The sequence below is a fragment of the Ranitomeya variabilis genome, chromosome 5, assembly GCF_051348905.1.
Source record: "Ranitomeya variabilis isolate aRanVar5 chromosome 5, aRanVar5.hap1, whole genome shotgun sequence".
In the NCBI taxonomy this organism is placed as follows: domain Eukaryota; kingdom Metazoa; phylum Chordata; class Amphibia; order Anura; family Dendrobatidae; genus Ranitomeya; species Ranitomeya variabilis.
In genome coordinates, this window is record NC_135236.1 from 663,889,426 (window position 1) to 663,912,539 (window position 23,114).

Below are 23,114 nucleotides of genomic sequence, written 5' to 3' on the forward strand. Positions count from 1 at the left end.
TTTTGTTAAAAAAACTTTGACTTTAAAACTTTTAATTTTACAACCTATAAAGTGGTGAACTATCCATACATTTGGTCTGTGGAGAATGCTATTTAGAAATTTCATCAGAGAAAATCCTCTCATAGATAAAAGTGAAGCTTTGGATCACTATTAGTGTTTCTGCCTCCCATACGGAAGAGACCTGATAAAAGAAAAGGCTGAATAAAATATTTAAGCATAGAGAGGCATTGTCAGACTTTTGGAAGATTTGTTGCTTCTCTTCCGTATATACAAATGCTGATGTTGACAAAAGTGCAGCTTTTGCTCACTGTTAGTGTTCCTGTCTTCCATATGGAAGAGATCTGATACAAGAAAATGCTAAATAAAATATTTAAGCATAGAAAGCCATTGTCAGAATTTCGGTAAATATATAATTTCTCTTTCCTATATACAAATGCTGATGTCGATAAAAGTGCAGCTTTTGCTCACTGTTAGTGTTTCTGCCTCCCATATGGAAGAGATCTGATACAAGAACAGGCTAAATCAAATGTTTAAACATTGAGAGGCATTGTCAGAGTATTGGTAGAAATGTTCTTTCTCTTTCCTATATACAAATGATGATGTTGTGTTGACAAAAGTGCAGCTTTTGTTCACTGTTAGTGTTTCTGCCTCCCATATAGAAGAGATCTGATACAAGAACAGGCTAAATCAAATGTTTAAACATAGAGGGGCATTGTCAGAGTATTGGTAGAAATGTTCTTTCTCTTTCCTATATACAAATGATGATGTTGACAAAAGTGGAGCTTTTGTTCACTGTTAGTGTTTCTGCCTCCCATATAGAAGAGATCTGATACAAGAAAAGTCTGAATAAAATATCTATGCAGAGAGAGGCATTGTCAGAGTGTCAGTAGATATGTCGTTTCTCTTTCCAATATACAAATGATGATGATGACAAAAGTGCAACTTTTGCTCACTGTTAGTGTTTCTGCCTCCCATTTGGAAGAAATCTGCTACAAGAAAAGGCTAAATAAAATGTTTAAGCATAGAGAGGCATTGTCAAAGTGTCTGTAGATATTTCATTTCTCTTTCCTATATACAAATGATGATGATGACAAAAGTGCAACTTTTGCTCACTGTTAGTGTTTCTGCCTCCCATTTGGAAAAGATCTGATACAAGAAAAGGCTAAATAATATATTTAAGCATAGAGAGGCATTGTCAGAGTATTGGTAGATATGTTGCTTCTATTCCTGATATACAAATGCTGTTGTTGACTGTGAATATCCTATGAGAGGTTATTGAGAGGTGCAATTACTTTTTATATAAACTTTCTTATTTTTGAATAAGCCAATCCCGATTCTTTCCTTTTTGAGTCACTTTGTTAAATTCGGTCCTTGTGTTTTCTCTACACATGACTATAGGAAACATTGACACAGGCTCATATTCATCAATTATTTAACAGATACCAAGCGCTGGAAAACAAATGTAGGAGGTTTGTATTGTTAATGTCAATGGACTCATTGACACGGCCATCTGTGATGGAAACATATAAAGAAAGGATTAATGTAGGTCAGGAATTTTCCAACACTTTGATATCATGACTCACCAGTGCTGGAAATAAGTCGAAGAACCTGTGTGGTTCCTATCATTATATTACGAAGCAGTAGAAGTAGTAGATCCTGGAAACCATAGTGGAAATTATTATCCACCTGAAGTTCCCCTTTTCATGACTGTGGGATCTTTGCACATATTCTGTAGTCACTAAAAAGCCCAACTAATATTAAAAAGTGAGATGAAAAGCAGGGAGGGGGGAGAGGAGGGAGGTGCAGCTGCAGTGGCTTTCCTGCAGTTACTTCATTGCGTCTGTGAGACTGCATGCTAAGAACAGAGGAGGAGGAGCACAAGGGAACCACCCAGCAACGGTCATGAATGTAAGGTTCTTCTGGTGAGGTGGATCCACTAAGCGTCTGGTTTGGTAGGGGGTGGGCTGGAGGGCATATGGACTACAGACGTTGGTGCAGCTTCCTACAGGACATGTGGAATCGAGGTCTTCGATTATCTGAAATCTTAGAAGCAGTCAAACAAATGGAGTGGAACCCAGGCCAGGATGGCATGGATACAAGTGAAAACACAGCAAGTATAGGTAAAGGAACAAACCAAATATGGAACACTAGAGTCTCAATCCCAAGACACAGATGTGTGTACTAATGGACCTTAAATAGGTCTAGGGAGATGATGTCACTGAGACATGACGGGCAACTGGCAAAACCCAATGTGGAGCACAACAAAGGGCAGCGAACCAAGGTGAAGGAAGCAGAGAAGATGCCCCATGGTCAGGTTAGAACCCATGGGATGTTTCAGGGGGAGGTGACCACTTTCTGAACGTCTGGTACGGTGAGCTGTCAGATTTAATCCCGTCAGGTGTTAGGCCATATGCACACATTGAGCATTTGGTCAGTTTTTTTTAATCTCAGTATTTGTAATTGAGAACCAGGAGGAGAACAGTCAGAGGAAAATTATCATAGAAACCCGTCACCACTTCTGCATTATCACCCACTCCTGGATTTGGCTACAAATAATGATAAAAAAACACTCACCAAATGCTTAACATGTGCGTATGGCCTTATAGTTCCTAACAATAATGTGGGAAAAAACGAAAAGTGTTTTATCTGTAGGGAAATAAATACTTACAGCTGCCAAGGAGGATTCCAAGGAGGCTGCATGTCAGGAGCGTATAAACAGCTCACACCAGCAGATTTATGTGGAAAGTGTGCAGGCTGCAAGGCTCCAGAACTACAGAGCAAGTGCATGTGACATTGGCTCATAGGACTGAAAACTATCAAGACCACTCTCTCTTCCTTTGTTTCTACTTTTTCTTTCTTTCTTTCTGTCTTTCTTTCTTTCTCTCTTTCTTTCTTTCTTCTTTTTCTTTCTTTCTCTATTTCTTTCTTCATCTTTCTTTTTCTCTTTATTTCTTTCTCTTTTTCATTCTTTTTCCCATCTCTATTTTTCTTTTTTCTTTCTTTCTCTATTTTTTTCTTTCTCTTCCTCTCTCTTTCTTTCTTTCTCTCTTTTTCTTCATCTCTATTTACCTATCTATCTTTCTTTCTCTTTCTTTCTCTTTTTTCTTTCTCTCTCTTTTCTTTCTTTTTTCCTCTATCTCTTTCTGTTTTTCTCTTTCTTTTTCTCTTTTTCTTTCTTTCTTTCTTTCTTTCTTTCTTTCTTTCTTCTTTCTTTCTCTATTTCTTTCTTCATCTTTCTTTTTCTCTTTATTTCTTTCTCTTTTTCATTCTTTTTCCCATCTCTATCTTTCTTTTTTCTTTCTTTCTCTATTTTTTTCTTTCTCTTTCTCTCTCTTTCTTTCTTTCTTTCTTTCTTTCTTTCTTTCTTTCTTTTTCTCTCTTTTCCTTAATCTCTATTTACCTATCTTTCTTTCTCTTTCTTTTACTCTTTTTCTTTCTCTTTTTTCTTTCTCTCTCTTTTCTTTCTTTTTTCCTCTATCTCTTTCTGTTTTTCTCTTTCTTTTTCTCTCTTTCTTTCTTTCTTTCTTTCTTTCTTTCTTTCCTTCCTTCCTTCTTCAGACCCTGTAGCTCAATGTGCGCTGTAGTTACTGGGAAACCATTCTCATTATTTATTTCCCAAAAAATATAAATTGTCTCCTACGTTTTTACCTTTTTAGGGTTAGGATTCAAAAACGCCCAAGTGATTTGTTTAATGTGAGTGATAACAATACTGTGTAGCTCATAAGTACAGATCTGGCCTAAAGGCTCCTGCCGAGGTCACAAGTGGAAGGTGCAAGGGATTCATAGATCATCAATAAGACCACCCTTGTGTCAATCTCCGCTCCTCAGGACCTGCACTAGGTATGACACAATGCATCAGTTTTCATAAAAGGAAGAAAACGGAAGAGAAAATAGGAAGGTGGGGAAGGAAAAGGATAAAGGAGAAAATGAAAAGGATTGAGGAAGGTAAAGATAGAAGAGAGGGATGAAGAGAAGAAAGAATGGAGTTATAAAAGGGAAGGGAAAAGGGAAGCAAAGAAGGACCGAGAGAGGGACTTAAAGAAGAAAGGAAGGCCTGAGAAAGGGAGGAAAGGAAGGTAGGTAGGGAAAAAAGGAAGAAGGAAGGAAGGAAAGAGGGAAGGAAGAGTAAGCAAGGGAAGGAGGAAAAAGGAAGAAAGAAGGGAGGAAAGGAAGCTAGGTAGGAAAAAAGGAAGAGTAAGTGAGGGAGGGAGGAAAAAAAGAAGAAAGAAGGGAGGAAAGGAAGCTAGGTTGGAAAAAAGGAAGAGTAAGCAAGGGAGGGAGGAAGAAAGAAAAGAGGAAAGGAAGGTAGGTAGGAAAAAAGGAAGAGTAAGCGAGGGAAGGAGAAAAAAAGGAAGAAAGAAGAGAGGAAAGGAAGCTAGGTAGGAAAAAAGGAAGAGTAAGCGAGGGAGGGAGGAAAAAAGGAAGAAAGAAGGGAGGAAAGGAAGCTAGGTTGGAAAAAAGGAAGAGTAAGTGAGGGAGGGAGGAAGAAAGAAAAGAGGAAAGGAAGGTAGGTAGGAAAAAAGGAAGAGTAAGCGAGGGAAGGAGGAAAAAAGGAAGAAAGAAGAGAGGAAAGGAAGCTAGGTAGGAAAAAAGGAAGAGTAAGCGAGGGAGGGAGGAAAAAAGGAAGAAAGAAGGGAGGAAAGGAAGCTAGGTTGGAAAAAAGGAAGAGTAAGCGAGGGAGGGAGGAAGAAAGAAAAGAGGAAAGGAAGGTAGGTAGGAAAAAAGGAAGAGTAAGCGAGGGAAGGAGGAAAAAAGGAAGAAAGAAAGGAGGAAAGGAAGGTAGGTAGGAAAAAAGGAAGACAGAAGGAAGGAAAGAGGGAAGGAAGAGTAAACGAGGGAAGGAGGAAAAAAGGAAGAAAGAAGGGAGGAAAGGAAGCTAGGTAGGAAAAAAGGAAGAAAAGAGGGAAGGAAGAGTAAACGAGGGAGGAAAAAAGGAAGAAAGAAGGGAGGAAAGGAAGCAGGGTTGGAAAAAAGGAAGAGTAAGCAAGGGAGGGAGGAATAAAGAAGAGAGGAAAGGAAGGTAGGTCGGAAAAAGGAAGAGGGAAGGAAGGAAAGAGGGAAGGAAGAGTAAGCGAGGGAAGGAGGAAAAAAGGAAGAAAGAAGAGAGGAAAGGAAGGTAGGTAGGAAAAAAGGAAGAGGGAAGGAAGAAAAGAGGGAAGGAAGTGTAAGTGAGGGAGGGAGGAAAGGGAGTATGGTAGGAAAAAAGAAGAGGAAAGGTAGAAGAAGGAATGAAAGAGGGATGGAAGAGGAAGGATAGATGGAGGGAAAGAAGGAGGAAAAGAGGGAGGATAAAGAGTAAGGAAGGGAGTAAAGGCCACATATAAACAAAGGATTAAGGAAAGGAGGGAAGAAAATGAAGGATGCAAGGAAAGATTAAATAATGAGGGACTGAAGATTGGAGGAAAAAGGAAGGTGAAAGGGAAGTTGAAGATAAGAAGGACAAAGAAAAAAAGTAAGGGTTAAGGAAGCAAAGAAGGAATGTAATGATAGAAGGGAGTAGGACATGAGAAAAGGAAGTAAATAGGAAAAGAGGGATGATGGGAAATTAAAGGAAGAATATAGGGAAAAACTAAATGCAAGTAAGGAAAAGAAGGAAGAAAATAAAAACTGGAAGGTAGGTTGAAGGAAGGACTGAATAGGAGTTGGGAGGGAAGAAGGGAAGGTAGGATGGAATACAGGAATGGAAGAGGAAGAAGAAAAGAAGTCTGAAAGTATTTTTCGTGGTATAGTGGCTTCACCCCCTTGGCATCTTTCATGTTTGGCTACCTCACAACCTGGAATTTCACTGTTTTTTGTGAGGGTTTGCATCAGTTCAAGTGAAGAACATGCCGGCAACTGTGAACATTTGGTTTTCTTTATATTGTGAAGCAAACAACAAATAGGACAAAATAACTGTAAACTTCAGTGTGCATAAGTATTCACCCGCCTAAAATCAGTACTTTTGCGGTAATAACAGCAGCCAGTCGCTTTGGATAAGTCTCTATGAGCTTTCCACATTTTGCCACTGGGATTTTTGCCCATTCCTCAAAGGAAAACTGCTCCAGCTCCCTCAAGTTAGATGGTTTCCTCTGGTGACCAGCAGTCATCAAGTCTGACCACAGATTCTTCATTGGATTAAGGTCTGGGCTTTGGATTAAGGTTTGGGCTTTGACTAGGCCGCTCAAAAACATTTCCCCTAAAACCACTTGAGTGTTGCTTTAGCAGTATACTTTGGGTCATTGTCTTGTTGGAAGGTTAATCTCCATCCCAGGATCAAATCACTGACAGCCTGAAACAGGTTTTGCTCAAGAATATCCCTGTATTTTGCACCATTTGACATCCCCACAGCATGATGCTGCAACTACCCCCTTGTTTCACTGTGGGGTGGTGTTCTTGGGTTGATGAGCTGTGGTTTGTCTCCACACATATTATTTACTTTGGTGACCAAAAGTAAAATTTTGGTCTCATCTGACCACCTTCCTCCATACATTTGGGGAGTCTTCCGCATGTCTTTTAGCAAATTGTGTGTAAGTAAATTCTTTTTTCTGGCCATTCTTCCAAAAAGACCACCTCTATGGAGTGTAAGTCTTATTGTGGTCGTACGGACAGATACTCCAGTCTCTGCTTGTGAACTCTGAAGCTCCTTCAGGGTTAGCTGTGGTCTCTGTGCTGCCTCTCTGATTAATGCCCTCTTTGCCTGGGCTAAGAGTTTTGGTGGCTAGCCCTCTCTTGGCAGGTTTCTTGTGGTACCATGTTCTTTCTATTTTATGATAATGGATTTAATGGTGCTCTGGGGAATCATCAGAGATTGGGATATTTATAACCCAACCCTGACTTGTACTTCTCAACAACTTTATCCCTGACTTGTTTGGAGATCTCCTTGGTCTTCATGGTGTTGTTTGGAAATATCCTTGGTCTTAATGGTGTTGTTCGGAGATCTCTTTAGTCTTCGTGGTGTTGCTTGGAGATCTCCTTGGTCTTAATGGTGTTGTCTGGAGATCTCCTTGGTCTTCATGGTGGTGTTTGGAGATCTCCTTGGTCTTCATGGTGGTGTTTGGAGATCTCTTTAGTCTTCATAGTGCTGTTTGGGGATCTCCTTAGTCTTCATGTTGTTGTTTGAAGATCTCCTTGGTATTCATGGTGTTGTTTGGAGATCTCCTTGGTCTTCATGGTGTTGTTTGGAGATCTCCTTGGTCTTCATGGTGTTGTTTGGAAATATCCTTGATCTTAATGGTGTTGTTCGGAGATCTCGTTAGTCTTCATGGTGTTGCTTGGAGATCTCCTTAGTCTTAATGGTGTTGTCTGGAGATCTCCTTGGTCTTCATGGTGGTGTTTGGAGATCTCCTTGGTCTTCATGGTGGTGTTTGGAGATCTCTTTTGTCTTCATAGTGTTGTTTGGGGATCTCCTTAGTCTTCATGTTGTTGTTTGAAGATCTCCTTGGTTTTCATGGTGTTGTTTGGAGAACTTCTTGGTCTTCATGGTGTTGTTTGGTGATCTCCTTGGCCTTCGTGGTGGTATTTGGAGATCTCTTTGGTCTTCATGGTGTTGTTTGGTTAGTGGTGCTTCATGTTAATGGTGTTTCAGCCTCTGTGGCCTTTCAGAAAAGGTAAAGTGTATATACTGACCGACATGTGACACTTAGATTGCACACAGGGGGACGTCCTGTCATTAAGCATGTGGCTTATGAAGGGAATTGCTTGCACCTGAAATTTTTACGGGCGTCATAGCAAAAGGTGTGAATACATATGCATACGCCAGTTTTTAGTTATTTTTTCCCATAAATTTAAATTATGCCTTTATCTTGCGCACTTCCCTTCACCGACTTTGACTATTTAGTGCTGATGCGTCAGACACACTAATCTGATTACAAAAATACTAAAACACAGGTCGCAATGTAACAAAATAGGGGGGTGAATACTTTTGCAAGCCACTGTATATCTGTCCCTCATGGGTTCTGTTGTTGCTTCTATGGCTGATATTTTCTTCTTATTACCTTTACATAATTATTCCTATTATTTCGTCGTCTCTCCAGTCCTGATAGTTTATCATAGTCCTAAATACTGTAAAATGAATAATAGAAAATAAAACAATGCAATGAAGGTTATGATTTTTTTCTTTCATACATGTCTTTTGAGTTATTTTCCATATTTCCTTTTTGTTATATGTTCATGATAAGTTAAGGCTTTCATATGCGCGAATGCCTAATAAGGGGAAGAAAGTAAAGTTCATGTGAAGTCACTGATGTAGAATTTGCATATGCAATCTGAATATTCTCTGTAGGAGCTTCAGATTCTCAGAAGTTAAAATCCATACAACCAAATTGACATTTTCCGTCCTATTACTTCCCCCTCGCCTTTCGCCATTCCGGGGAGATAGATTATCTCTCGGATAAATAGAAAGGTTCCCGCGATGATTTCTATCCTATGAAATCCAGTTTAATATAGTAAAAGCATAAATATCCAATTAAGTGGTTATAAGGTCTGGATGAAGAACTCTGGAACATGAGCACTAAGCGGAATATGCCTGTGGAATATTAACGAGTATTAAATAGCATTCTCAGTTTCTCCTACCAGGATATCTAATAAAAGGGGATCTGTCACTTACCATAAATGTGTATTTTGTATTACCCGGTGTAAATGCCGCTGTTCTCCTGAATCCGGCGATGTTTTTCTTTTCTTCCTACGCCTCTCTGTTCTTGAGATATGGCCTCTTCTTCACTGAATGTAAATCTAGTCGTGTTATACAACTGGGCGCGGTCCTCAAGAAGACGCACGCCCTCTTGGCTAAAAAAAACTAAATTTATACACAGGGAAAAGGGGGCCATATCTCAAGAATGGAGAGGCGCAGGAAAAAACGGAAAATGACATCGGATTCAGGAGAACAGCGGCATTTACACCACGTAGATAGTTATATAGGTTGAAAAAAGATTGACCTTTCTCCACCAGTTACATATTCTCAATCACCAGCTTAATAATAACCAAAAATACCATTTGTTGTGAGAAAATCCTCCAGCCCTTTTGTAAAAGCCGTTACAGTGTCTGTCATATTACGATAAAGCATTCCACAGTCTGACTGCTCTAACTGTAAAGAACCCTTTCATATTTAGCTGCTGGAATCACCTTTCCTCCATCCATAATGTAAGGTCTGTGGAAGGAATAAGTCTTGTGCCAGTCCTTTCTGCTGACCACACATGTATTTATACATATAAATCAGATTTCCTCTGAGACATAGTTTTTAAGCTTAACAAGCCCAACTTTTCCAACCTCTCATCATATCCCTTATAATAATCTAGTTGCCACCTTTGAACTGGCTCTAACTTCTGAGAATACTTTTTTTTAAAAATGTGGAGCCTAAAACTGGATCCCATATTCTAGATGTGGCCTCACCAGTGATTTATAAGGGGGTAACAAAGATTTGGATCCCAGAATTGTATCTCTAGTCTTATACACCCTAAAATTTTGTTTGCTTTCGCAGCTGCTGCCTGACATTGAGCATTGCTGCTTAACTTACTTGTAACCAGAATGCTCAAGTTCTTTTTTACATATTTGTTGCAATTGACAGGTTCTCTTTAAACATTAATACCCTATTCTGAACTAATTAAGAGGACCAGTATGTTTGGGATTCATGAGATTTTAGATGGTTACTGCCATAGCAGCAAATTTTTCATAAATCAAGTACAAGCAAATATAAGAAAATGTGCTATATACAAACAGAAAAATCTGCTACTTTCTTCAATTATGAGCCAGTACTTCCCCTGCCCCTATCTCTTCACCTCATCATCCAGAGCCAAAACCAATCTTGGTGAAAACTGAGGGATCAGATTACAGCTGCTTATTGAAGTATATGGAAATTGAAAGAGCAGAGTCAAAGACAGAAGAAAATACAGACACATGGACCACAGCTGCTTTTAATAAGTGTTTTTTTTAAATCACCTTGGAGCTGGATTCACAGTTACACTGCTCAGGTATTGGCAGCTCTTCACTAAAGTGTATTGTGTGTGTGAGAGACATCATAGCATCTAGTCTCCACTGGAGAAAAAAATAGGATAGAAGTCATATAATGACCAGAAATAGTGTTAATTCCTCTTGTACACACACGACAATGGAGAGAGAATACAGACCAGAGAGATACACCATAATTATGCCTAAATGACAACCATAATAATCATCCTATGCCAAGCACAGTTACCAAACTAATACCGCCATCATATTATACAATTCACTTGAAAATAATTACGCAATTTAATTAAGGTGTCGTCAGGCACGACTCGTGAATACAAGGCATATTGATGAAATTGTGAGATCTAAATTGAGATTTAATTGGATTTTTATCCAAGGAATGCAAAAATAAGTTATCTCAGTAGGAATATTTTTCTTTTTTTTTTGAAGAATGTTTTTACAACTAAATACTAGTGATAAAGATATCTAAACGATCAGGAAATGATAGGACGCAATATGCCGTGTAGCATTACGGAAGATGTGTCTCTGGCTTTAGTTTGTGAAAGGCTGATAAAAATACCACGTAGACTTTGACCAATAAAAATGTCCTCGCAAACGGGGATTACGCTCTGAAGGAGACAAAAAGAGATTAGGACCAAACAGTTCAAAAACAATCACATGTCCTGTTTTGTGCTCTTCCTCCACGATATCTAGATCTCCGAGGCCAGGTTCAGACAAGTGCATTTCACGGTCTGTATACAGACCACATTGCCTGGACTACCTGCAGGTCTTCTGACCCCAACTCACAGCCTCACTCATCTCCCTTGCCAACTTTTGAAGGCAAGTATCTGAAGGATTCAATTGCCCTTTTCTGTAGTTTCCTAATTCTCCACTCACAGTTCTTTGTCTTCCGGAATAAAGAAAGTTCTTGGAATCATTATTTTCTAGGTGGTTCTGGGCAGGTTTTGTGCGGCCAAGAAGATTTTCCGACACTTGTTCTAGAACTTCAGGAGGTGTCCGAGAGACTCCTGGACGTTCTGGAAGAGATCACAAGCATGGTATGGACAACTTATTTTTACCATTCCCCATATGATAGAGCAATTGGATGGTCAAGAGTAGGTTATCAAGAGTTGGGAGACAGTTCCACCACATTCCAAGTAACTGCAATGCAAAAAAAGAAGAATGGTGGAGATTCTGGCACCCATGTGATAGACCTTGTCCTAATATTCCTAAAATTTGAGACCACTTTTGGTGACATCAACAATTATCAGATCACAGGTTGTCTTTGTTGTGGCAGTCTTGGGGCTAAAGCTATGGGTTGGCATAAAACATCACATGGCAGACAGCCCTATAAAAGAACATCAGAAGAGGAAGGTTGGGTAGCTGTTTATGAAGAGGACATGGCATGAAGGGCAAGTGTTGTAGTCCACAATAAAAAGTCAAGTTGACAACCCTGGTGTAAGTCTTCTGCCTTGAACCTCTTTGGATGTGTAACCATTATGTTGTCTACCTCTTTGGATGTGTAACCATTATGTTGGGCACCTCTTTGGATGTGTAACCATCATGATGGGTACCTCTTTGGATGTGTAACCATTATGATGGGCACCTCTTTGGATGTGTAACCATTATGATGGGCACCTCTTTGGATGTGTAACCATTATGTTGGGTACCTCTTTGGATGTGTAACCATTATGTTGGGTACCTCTTTGGATGTGTAACCATTATGTTGGGTACCGCTTTGGATGTGTAACCATTGTGTTGGGTACCTCTTTGGATGTGTAACCATTATGTTGGGTACCTCTTTGGATGTGTAACCATTATGATGGGCACCTCTTTGGATGTGTAACCATTATGATGGGCACCTCTTTGGATGTGTAACTATTATGTTGGGTACCTCTTTGGATGTGTAACCATTATGTTGGGTACCTCTTTGGATTTGTAACCATTATGTTGGGTACCTCTTTGGATGTGTAACCATTATGTTGGGTACCGCTTTGGATGTGTAACCATTGTGTTGGGTACCTCTTTGGATGTGTAACCATTATGTTGGGTACCTCTTTGGATGTGTAACCATTATGATGGGCACCTCTTTGGATGTGTAACCATTATGTTGGGTACCTCTTTGGATTTGTAACCATTATGTTGGGTACCTCTTTGGATGTGTAACCATTATGTTGGGTACCGCTTTGGATGTGTAACCATTGTGTTGGGTACCTCTTTGGATGTGTAACCATTATGTTGGGTACCGCTTTGGATGTGTAACCATTATGTTGGGTACCTCTTTGGATGTGTAACCATTGTGTTGGGTACCTCTTTGGATGTGTAACCATTATGTTGGGTACCTCTTTGGATGTGTAACCATTGTGTTGGGTACCTCTTTGGATGTGTAACCATTGTGTTGGGTACCCCTTTGGATGTGTAACCATTATGTTGGGTACCTCTTTGGATATGTACTTTCTGAAGCAAGACGTGTTCATGCTTATAGACTCCCTAGAAGAATTTTTGAACCAAGATTTGGAGAAGTTTGGAATTTGTGGCTGCTCATTCAGCAATCACTTCTATTTACATATTAACTCATCTGGAAATTGCAGGTCCCCATTGGGCTTTTCATTCTCTAAACAATGATGTACATTCATCACTTCAGCAAGCCCAGCGCTCAACCTGAGACTTCATTAATCATCGTTCTAATTGTGACATTCCCCTTTATGTAGGCTCGGCAGAGCAGAGGATGTTTATTATCCTTGTCCCCGTTCCGCAAACAAAAACCTTTCGACTCAACGTTCAGCTTATTTTTCAGAGACCCGATCTCTAGAGTAAAGGCGACATTTATTGCGGCTTTAGTGAAAACAATAAAACTTCGCCTTCCGTTCCTCATTTAACCTCTCTGCCCCAAGAGACAATGGCTACAAGATTCTCTGTTCCTTTCTATTCTCCATATCTCTATGTGCCGAAATAGAAAACACTTGCTAAATAATATCCAGAAATGTTTTCTTTTCATAGACTTTTTAGCTTGTCCTAAGGTTGACAATCATGAATAGATACACCGCCTTGTATAGTTTCCTGTTCCGAGTTAGTTGAACCTTTTTCTTTACTTTTCATAAAACCAATGATGACACATTAAGGATGTTGCAGATTTTAGCTTTCAGCAGAACCATTCCTGATTGGTGGAGATCTAACAACCAAGAACCTTATGAATCAGCATAAAAAGGTGACACAGAGATCATTAAAAACTGCTGCGCCTACCTAATTTTGTCCCTTTTCATGGATGCTCCAGGCCATATCATGTGTAGGGAACCACAGCACTGAGTGCAGCCGTTGACGAGAAAAGCCAAATCTTCAGGGTTTCCAGACCACCACCGATCATAATGTTATGGCTTTTCTAGACATAGGCCCACCATTATCAGATGGGAAACCCCTGTAATAAAAGCCATGAGCTGTATCAAGATCGGCCCATGTCACTGGAAGATTATGGGGACACTACATATAAATAATTAGTTGACATTTGCACTTTGGAGAAAAATAGACATAAATAGAAAAAAATCCCGTATCTTCATGATTGACCTATGATCTAAAAGGGTAATCCAAAGAGCCATATCATGAAAGACCGTCCCAACAGTGACTATCACCACCATATATATGGTTGGGTCGGAGATTAGGGTGTGGCTGTTTCATCTTTGGGGCATGTAGTTGATTAAACATGGCTCCCTTCTTCTAAAACAGCACCACATCTGTCCATGGGTGTGACAGCGGTGGGTTTGGACCCACTGTGTTGTGAATTCTGTTTTTGGCTCCCTCTGGTGGCTACTGGTGGTACTGGCTTACTTTTGTCTGTTATTTCCAGTGCACCTGTTCCCATCAGGAATTGGGAGTTTCCTATTTAGTTTGGCTTCTCAGTCATTCTAGTGCCGGCAATCAATGTTACCAGAGCACCTCTGTTGCTTGCTACCTGCTCCAAGTCTGCAATTCAGCTAAGTTGGATCTTTTGTATTTTTGTGTTTGTTTGTCCAGCATGCATTAATATTCTCTTGCTGCTGGAAGCTCTAGTGATCTGAAATTACTACTCCGGTGTCATGAGTTGATATCGGAGTTAAGGTAATTTCAGGATGGCTTTTTAGGGTTTTGAGGTGACCGCGAAGTCCTCTTTCGTATTTTCTGCTATCTAGTCAGAGGGCCTCTCTTTGCTGAACCTATATTCATACTGCGTACGTGTTTTCCTCTTACCTAACCGTTATTATATGTGGGGGGCTACTATCACTTTTGGGGTTTCCCTGGAGGCAAGTCAGGTCTGTGTATTCCTCTACTAGTAGTAGATAGATCTCCGGCTGGTGCGAGACGTCTAGGGATAAAACGTAGGCACGCCCCCCGGCTACTATTATTTGTGTGTTAGGTTCAGCATCGCGGTCATCTGAGATTCCATCTTCCTAGAGCTAGTCCGTTTTTGCCTGAGTCCCTGCCATTGGGAATCATGACAGTATTGCCGGCCAAAATGTATTAAAGGTATTGGCTGAAGAAGGAGAGAAAAAAGAAGTTGCTGACACTTTTTTTTTTTTTACTCAGAAGTTCTGTCTAGCCATAATTGCAATCTGCTGCTTTTTTCTCTCCTCTTAACCCCTGAATGGCTCAGATCTCAGCTGTTGAGAAATGGATATCCAGAGTTTAGCTTCAAACCTGAATACTCTTGCTTCTAAAGTTCAAGATATCCAAGACTTTGTTATACATGCTCCTATGTCTGAACCCAAGATTCCTATACCTGAGTTTTTTTCTGGAGATAGATCTCGTTTTTTGAATTTTAAGCACAATTGTAAATTGTATCTTTCTCTGAGATCTCGCTCCGCTGGAAACCCCGCTCAGCAGGTTAAAATTGTTATTTCCTTGTTGCGGGGTGACCCCCAGAATTGGGCATTTGCATTGGCACCAGGGGATCCTGCGCTGCTCAATGTGGATGCGTTTTTTTCTGGCACTGGGGTTGCTCTATGAGGAACCTAATTTGGAGATTCAGGCTGAAAAAGCCTTGATAGCCCTCTCTCAAGGGCATGATGAAGCTGAAATATATTGTCAAAAATTTTGAAAATGGTCTGTGCTTACTCAGTGGAATGAGTGCGCCCTGGCGGCGAATTTCAGAGAAGGTCTCTCTGACGCCGTTAAAGATGTCATGGTGGGGTTTCCTACGCCCACAGGTCTGAATGAATCCATGACTATGGCTATTCAGATTGATCGGCGTTTACGGGAGCGCAAACCTGTGCACCATTTGGCGGTGTCTTCTGAGCAGGCACCGGAGAATATGCAATGTGATAGAATTCTGTCCAGAAGTGAACGGCAGAATTATAGGCGTAAAAATGGGTTGTGCTTCTACTGTGGTGATTCTGCTCATGTTATATCAGCATGCTCTAAACGCACAAAAAAGGTTGATAAGTCTTTTGCAATTGGCACCTTACAGTCTAAGTTTATTTTGTCTGTAACTTTGATTTGTTCATTATCATCTTTTACCGTGGATGCCTATGTGGATTCTGGCGCTTCCTTGAGTCTTATGGATTGGTCCTTTGCCAGGCGCTGTGGGTTTAGCCTAGAGCCTTTGGAAGTTCCTATCCCTTTGAAGGGTATCGACTCCACACCATTGGCTAGGAATAAACCACAATTCTGGACACAAGTGACTATGTGTATGACTCCTGACCATCGGGAGGTGATTCGCTTCCTTGTGTTGCATAACTTGCATGATGTCTTAGTGCTTGGATTGCCATGGTTGAAAACTCATAATCCAGTCCTTGACTGGAAAACAATGTCTGTGTTAAGCTGGGGATGTCAGGGGGCTCATGGGGAAGTACCTTTGGTTTCCATTGCTTCATCTACTCCCTCTGAAGTTCCGGCATTTTTGTCTGACTATTGTGATGTTTTTGAGGAGCCAAAACTTAGTTCTCTCCCCCCTCACAGGGATTGTGATTGTGCTATAGACTTAATTCCTGGCAGCAAGTTTCCTAAGGGTCGTTTGTTCAATCTGTCTGTGCCTGAGCATGCTGCTATGCGAGAGTATATTAAGGAGTCCTTGGAAAAGGGACATATCCGTCCATCCTCATCCCCTTTAGGAGCAGGTTTTTTTTTCGTGGGTAAAAAAGATGGCTCCCTGAGGCCCTGTATTGATTATCGCCTGTTGAATAAGATTACAGTCAAATACCAGTATCCTTTGCCACTATTGACTGATTTATTTGCTCGTATTAAAGGGGCAAAGTGGTTCTCTAAGATTGATCTTCGGGGTGCGTATAATTTGGTGCGGATTAAGCAGGGAGATGAGTGGAAAACTGCATTTAATACGCCCGAGGGCCATTTTGAGTATTTGGTAATGCCTTTTGGTCTTTCTAATGCCCCTTCAGTCTTTCAGTCCTTTATGCACGATATTTTCCGTAAATACCTGGATAAATTTATGATTGTGTATTTGGATGATATTTTGATTTTTTCGGATGACTGGGAGTCGCATGTTCAACAGGTTAGGAAGGTTTTTCAGGTTTTGCGGGCCAATTCTTTGTTTGTAAAGGGTTCAAAGTGTAGTTTTGGGGTTCAGAAGATCTCTTTTTTGGGGTACATTTTTTCCCCTTCTTCTATTGAGATGGATCCTGTCAAGGTTCGGGCTATTTGTGATTGGATGCAGCCTACTTCCCTGAAGAGTCTTCAGAAATTCTTGGGCTTTGCTAATTTCTATCGTCGATTTATAACTGGGTTTTCAAGTGTTGCTAAACCTCTGACTGATTTGACTAAGAAGGGTGCTGATGTTGCCAATTGGTCCTCTGCGGCTGTGGAGGCCTTTCGGGAGCTTAAGCGCCGCTTTTCTTCTGCCCCTGTGTTGCGCCAGCCTGATGTTTCGCTCCCTTTTCAGGTCGAGGTTGATGCTTCCGAGATTGGAGCGGGGGCGGTTTTGTCGCAGAGAAGTCCCGATTGCTCAGTGATGAGACCATGTGCATTCTTCTCTCGAAAGTTTTCGCCCGCCGAGCGAAATTATGATGTCGGTAATCGGGAGCTCTTGGCTATGAAGTGGGCATTTGAGGAGTGGCGTCATTGGCTTGAGGGTGCTAGACATCAGGTGGTGGTCTTGACTGATCACAAGAATCTGATTTACCTTGAGTCTGCCAGGCGTCTGAATCCTAGACAGGCGCGCTGGTCGTTGTTTTTCTCCCGGTTTAATTTTGTGGTTTCATACTTGCCGGGTTCGAAAAATGTGAAGGCTGATGCCCTTTCTAGGAGTTTTGAGCCTGACTCCTCTGGTGATTCTGAACCTACGGGTATCCTTAAGGATGGGGTGATTTTGTCTGCTGTCTCCCCAGACTTGCGACGTGCTTTGCAGGAGTTTCAGACTGATAGGCCTGATCGTTGTCCGTCTGGGAGACTGTTTGTTCCAGATGAGTGGACCAGTAGAGTCATCTCGGAGGTTCATTCTTCTGTGTTGGCAGGCCACCCTGGAATTTTTGGTACCAGAGATTTGGTGGCCAGGTCCTTCTGGTGGCCTTCCCTGTCTCGGGATGTGCGTACTTTTGTACAGTCTTGTGATGTTTGTGCTCGGGCCAAGCCTTGCTGTTCTCGGGCTAGTGGATTGTTGTTGTCCTTGCCTATTCCGAAGAGGCCGTGGACGCACATCTCTATGGACTTTATCTCGGACCTCCCGGTTTCTCAGAAAATGTCCGTCATTTGGGTGGTGTGTGACCGTTTTTCTAAGATGGTTCATTTGGTACCCTTGTCCAAATTGCCTTCTTCATCGGAGTTGGTTCCTTTGTTTTTTCAGAATGTGGTTCGTTTACATGGTATCCCGGAAAACATCGTTTCTGACAGGGGATCTCAATTTGTGTCTAGGTTCTGGCGAGCGTTCTGTGCCAGGATGAGCATTGATTTGTCTTTCTCGTCTGCATTCCATCCTCAGACTAATGGCCAGACAGAGCGAACTAATCAGACCTTGGAGACTTATTTGAGGTGTTTTGTGTCTGCTGATCAGGATGATTGGGTCGCCTTTTTGCCGTTGGCAGAGTTTGCCCTTAATAATCGGGCCAGTTCTGCCACTCTGGTTTCTCCTTTCTTTTGCAATTCAGGGTTTCACCCTCGTTTTTCATCTGGTCAGGTGGAATCTTCGGATTGCCCTGGAGTGGACACTGTGGTGGATAGACTGCACCAGATTTGGAGTCATGTGGTGGACAATTTGAAGTTGTCTCAGGAGAAGACTCAACAGTTTGCTAATCGTCATCGTCGTGTGGGTCATCGTCTTCGTGTTGGGGACTTGGTGTGGTTGTCTTCTCGTTTTGTCCCTATGAAGGTCTCTTCTCCTAAGTTTAAACCTCGGTTCATAGGTCCTTATAAGATTTTGGAGATTCTTAATCCTGTATCTTTTCGTTTGGACCTACCAGCATCTTTCGCCATTCATAATGTCTTCCATCGGTCGTTGTTGCGGAGGTACGAGGTACCGGTTGTTCCTTCTGTTGAGCCTCCTGCTCCTGTGCTGGTGGAGGGTGAATTGGAGTATGTTGTGGAAAAGATTTTGGACTCTCGCGTTTCCAGACGGAGACTTCAATATTTGGTTAAATGGAAGGGATACGGTCAGGAAGATAATTCTTGGGTGACTGCCTCTGATGTTCATGCCTCTAATTTGGTCCACGCCTTTCATAGGGCGCATCCAGATCGCCCTGGTGGTTCTCATGAGGGTTCGGTGCCCCCTCCCTAAGGGGGGGGGTACTGTTGTGAATTCTGTTTTTGGCTCCCTCTGGTGGCTACTGGTGGTACTGGCTTACTTTTGTCTGTTATTTCCAGTGCACCTGTTCCCATCAGGAATTGGGAGTTTCCTATTTAGTTTGGCTTCTCAGTCATTCTAGTGCCGGCAATCAATGTTACCAGAGCACCTCTGTTGCTTGCTACCTGCTCCAAGTCTGCAATTCAGCTAAGTTGGATCTTTTGTATTTTTGTGTTTGTTTGTCCAGCATGCATTAATATTCTCTTGCTGCTGGAAGCTCTAGTGATCTGAAATTACTACTCCGGTGTCATGAGTTGATATCGGAGTTAAGGTAATTTCAGGATGGCTTTTTAGGGTTTTGAGGTGACCGCGAAGTCCTCTTTCGTATTTTCTGCTATCTAGTCAGAGGGCCTCTCTTTGCTGAACCTATATTCATACTGCGTACGTGTTTTCCTCTTACCTAACCGTTATTATATGTGGGGGGCTACTATCACTTTTGGGGTTTCCCTGGAGGCAAGTCAGGTCTGTGTATTCCTCTACTAGTAGTAGATAGATCTCCGGCTGGTGCGAGACGTCTAGGGATAAAACGTAGGCACGCCCCCCGGCTACTATTATTTGTGTGTTAGGTTCAGCATCGCGGTCATCTGAGATTCCATCTTCCTAGAGCTAGTCCGTTTTTGCCTGAGTCCCTGCCATTGGGAATCATGACACCACTGCATCCCTGGCCGGGCTTACCCTGGAGGGGCATGACTAAGTGGCTACCAGGTCTTTGATAGAGCCTCTGATGGTGAGGATAGGCATGGGCCACAGGATAGTCATGAGGTGCTACTCCAGGGCAACTGACCAGGGTTAAGGAGGTATACATGATACAGAGGGCACAAGCAGAGATGTAGTCAGACAGTCCGAGGTCAGGGCATGATGCAAAGCCAAGGTCAGGAGTGGAGAAATCAGATGGAATGGATGGACAAGCCTGATTGGTAACAGCTGACTAAACAGGAACACGCCTTGACTGGAAGCTAGTACAGAAAATGAACTAGAACCAAAGCTCAGGCAAGAAGTGGGGAGGAGCTGCTTAACATGTCCCCCAACTGACAGCAGCTAGGCCATGGAAGCTATCTCTGCAGAGACTGGCCGTGCCTTCCTATAGCCAGGTGGAAACAGCAAGGAGATACAGCAGCGCAGAGGAGTGCTGCAAGAGACAAACTCAGGGAGATAGCCTGACACAAGGGGAAGCAGAACGGTGACTGCAGTGACTAGGACAGTGCTGAAAGGGAGTGTGTGTTACCGGCGTTACAATGGGTTGAGTGTGGTATTCTTGCTCAGCCTATATTGAAGTGACTGGACTAAACTGTTATACCATATACAACCCATGGACGTAGGACACTGTTGTACTGTTATGCAAAGAAAGCAGCTATGTTTTTATAATTCTGAACCCCTTTTACGTTATTCATTTTAATTATCAGTAGTTGATTTTTGGCAGAACTCATGGTGGAATTATGGAACTTTTAATTAGGATACACTAATGTTTTTACAACGAAACATACAAGAGGTTTGATAAAAATAGGATTATCAATTTTCTTTATCCTGAAAAAGGTGTTATAAAAAAAAGTAAAATCCAAAGGATTACGGTACTTTTTTAATTAAACAGAAACTTACGGTAATTATGTAGAAATCCGGATGAACAGAGATAACTCCCATTTGGTGCCATTGTGTAAAAATAGAAAAATAGCCATTTGAGAAAATGTGGTCTGCATAAAAATAACAAAACTTTTTTGAAACGTTCCATACTGTGCCGTGGGGCATAACGGCGATCAGGTAAGGTAGGAGTTCACTGAAATCAGTAGACAGACAGAGGGTCAGGGCAGGCAGCAAACAGTTAATGGAGATGTCTCTTACATATCTTGGTTCTTGCTGGGCATTAGTTAGTAAAAGCAGTAGCAAAGGTCCCACGGGGAAGTGTTTGAGAAGTTGCATTGTGCCCATGACTGTGCCTGGACTGAAAAAAAGAAATCGGAGAGATGAAGTCCATTGGGAGACAGGAGAGATTTGGGCAGCAAAGTTGAGCATTGATGGCACCAAGTTCCTGCAGCATCCTCATCTCAACAGCTTCCTCTAGTCCTTTTTCGATGATTGCTAAGCTCTAGTGGCTGTATTTTGGAAAGGATGCAGATATGTTCAGAAAGGACATGGTCTTTCTGCAACTTTGGACAACCTAATTCTTCTTTGTAGACCTTTATTTTCTAGAGAGGTCCCGAGAACCGTATCCAGTTTGCTTTAGGCCATGTTCACACAGTGCGTTTTTTACCGCGGAACCGCGGCGGTTTTGCCGCTGCGGTTCCGCAGCTGTTTTCCATGCAGGGTACAGTACACTGTACCCTATGGAAAACAGGACACACTGTGCACATGGTCCGGAAATTTAAAAAAAAAGCCGTGCTGAATAGCTCCCGGAAAAAAGAAGGAGCATGTCAATTCTTCTTCCTGAAACGCAGCGGTTCTGCACCCATAGACCTCCATTGTGAGGTCAAAATCGCAGTAAAACACGCAGATCAAAAATATATCTGCGTGTTTTACTGCGGTTTGATGTGCAGAACCGCTGCAGCCGGAAGTGCGGGGAAGCCGGCGGAAGTGCGGGGCCGGAAGTGCTTGGGCGGAGAGACATGGAGGCATAGCGTCGCATGGGGATCGTGTCGGCCGTTTGATTGATTTGGTGTGTGTGTGTGTGTGTGTGTGTGTGTGTGTGTGTGTGTGTGTGTGTGCGTGTGTGTGTGTGTGTCCCCATGCGACGATAGTGCCTCCATTGTGCTAAGTCGCCGTATGGGACTACTACTCCCATCCGGTATTAGGATGGGAGAGTTGTCCCTGTGTCCGGCGACTTAGCACAATAGTAAAGTTTACACCAAACACCTACACACAATACACATACATGACACACAGTACAGTACATACAACACATAACATAGAGTATATACTCACCAACAGCACACTTGTAGGCGAAGCCCTCGATCCTCCAGGAAAAAAATCCAAAAATAATAAACCAAATTCATACTCCCTGTCCGCAGAATCCATAAAACGAGTGTCCCACGCCGATCCCCTGCTCTCCGGCGATACACTGCCAGGAGCGAAGCTCCTAGCAGTGTATCGCGTACTGTTCCGGAGTTCAATGGCTCCGGCGTCTCGGTTAACAGCAGTACAGCTGCGTTGAACTTTCCCACGCAGCACTGCCGTTAAGCGAGAGTGCCGGGGTCAATGACCGCCGGTAAACTCGCTCGCGCATGCGCAGTGACACACCGACAGGAACTATGGCTCCTGTCAGTGTGTTGCTGCATCCGTGGAGAGCAGACATATCTCTGGATGTGTCTGTTCTCCATGGAAAATCTTCGTGGGATACGTGGCACTGAAATACGTGGCACGTGGCACTTAAATACGTGGCACGTGGCACTGAAATACGTGGCACGTGGCACTTAAATACGTGGCACGTGGCACTGAAATACGTGGCACGTGGCACTTAAATACGTGATACGTGGCACTGAAATACGTGGCACGTGGCACTTAAATACGTGGCACGTGGCACTTAAATACGTGATACGTGGCACTGAAATACGTGGCACGTGGCACTTAAATACGTGGCACGTGGCACTGAAATACGTGGCACTTAAATACGTGGCACGTGGCACTGAAATACGTGGCACTTAAATACGTGATACGTGGCACTGAAATACGTGGCACGTGGCACTTAAATACGTGGCACGTGGCACTTAAATACGTGATACGTGGCACTGAAATACGTGGCACGTGGCACTTAAATACGTGGCACTGAAATACGTGGCACTTAAATACGTGGCACGTGGCACTGAAATACGTGGCACGTGGCACTTAAATACGTGATACGTGGCACTGAAATACGTGGCACGTGGCACTTAAATACGTGGCACGTGGCACTTAAATACGTGATACGTGGCACTGAAATACGTGGCACGTGGCACTTAAATACGTGGCACGTGGCACTGAAATACGTGGCACTTAAATACGTGGCACGTGGCACTGAAATACGTGGCACGTGGCACTTAAATACGTGATACGTGGCACTGAAATACGTGGCACGTGGCACTTAAATACGTGGCACGTGGCACTGAAATACGTGGCACTTAAATACGTGGCACGTGGCACTGAAATACGTGGCACGTGGCACTTAAATACGTGATACGTGGCACTGAAATACGTGGCACGTGGCACTTAAATACGTGGCACGTGGCACTGAAATACGTGGCACTTAGGCTATGTGCACATTTGCGTTGTGCGCCGCAGCGTCGGCGCCGCAACACACAACGCAAAGTAAAACGCAGCAAAACGCATGCACAACGCTGTGTTTTGCGCCGCATGCGTCCTTTTTTTGATTGATTTTGGACGCAGCAAAAATGCAACTTGCTGCGTCCTCTGCGCCCGGATGCGTGCGCTGCAGTGACGCATGCGGCGCAAAACGCGGAGCGCTGTCATTCAA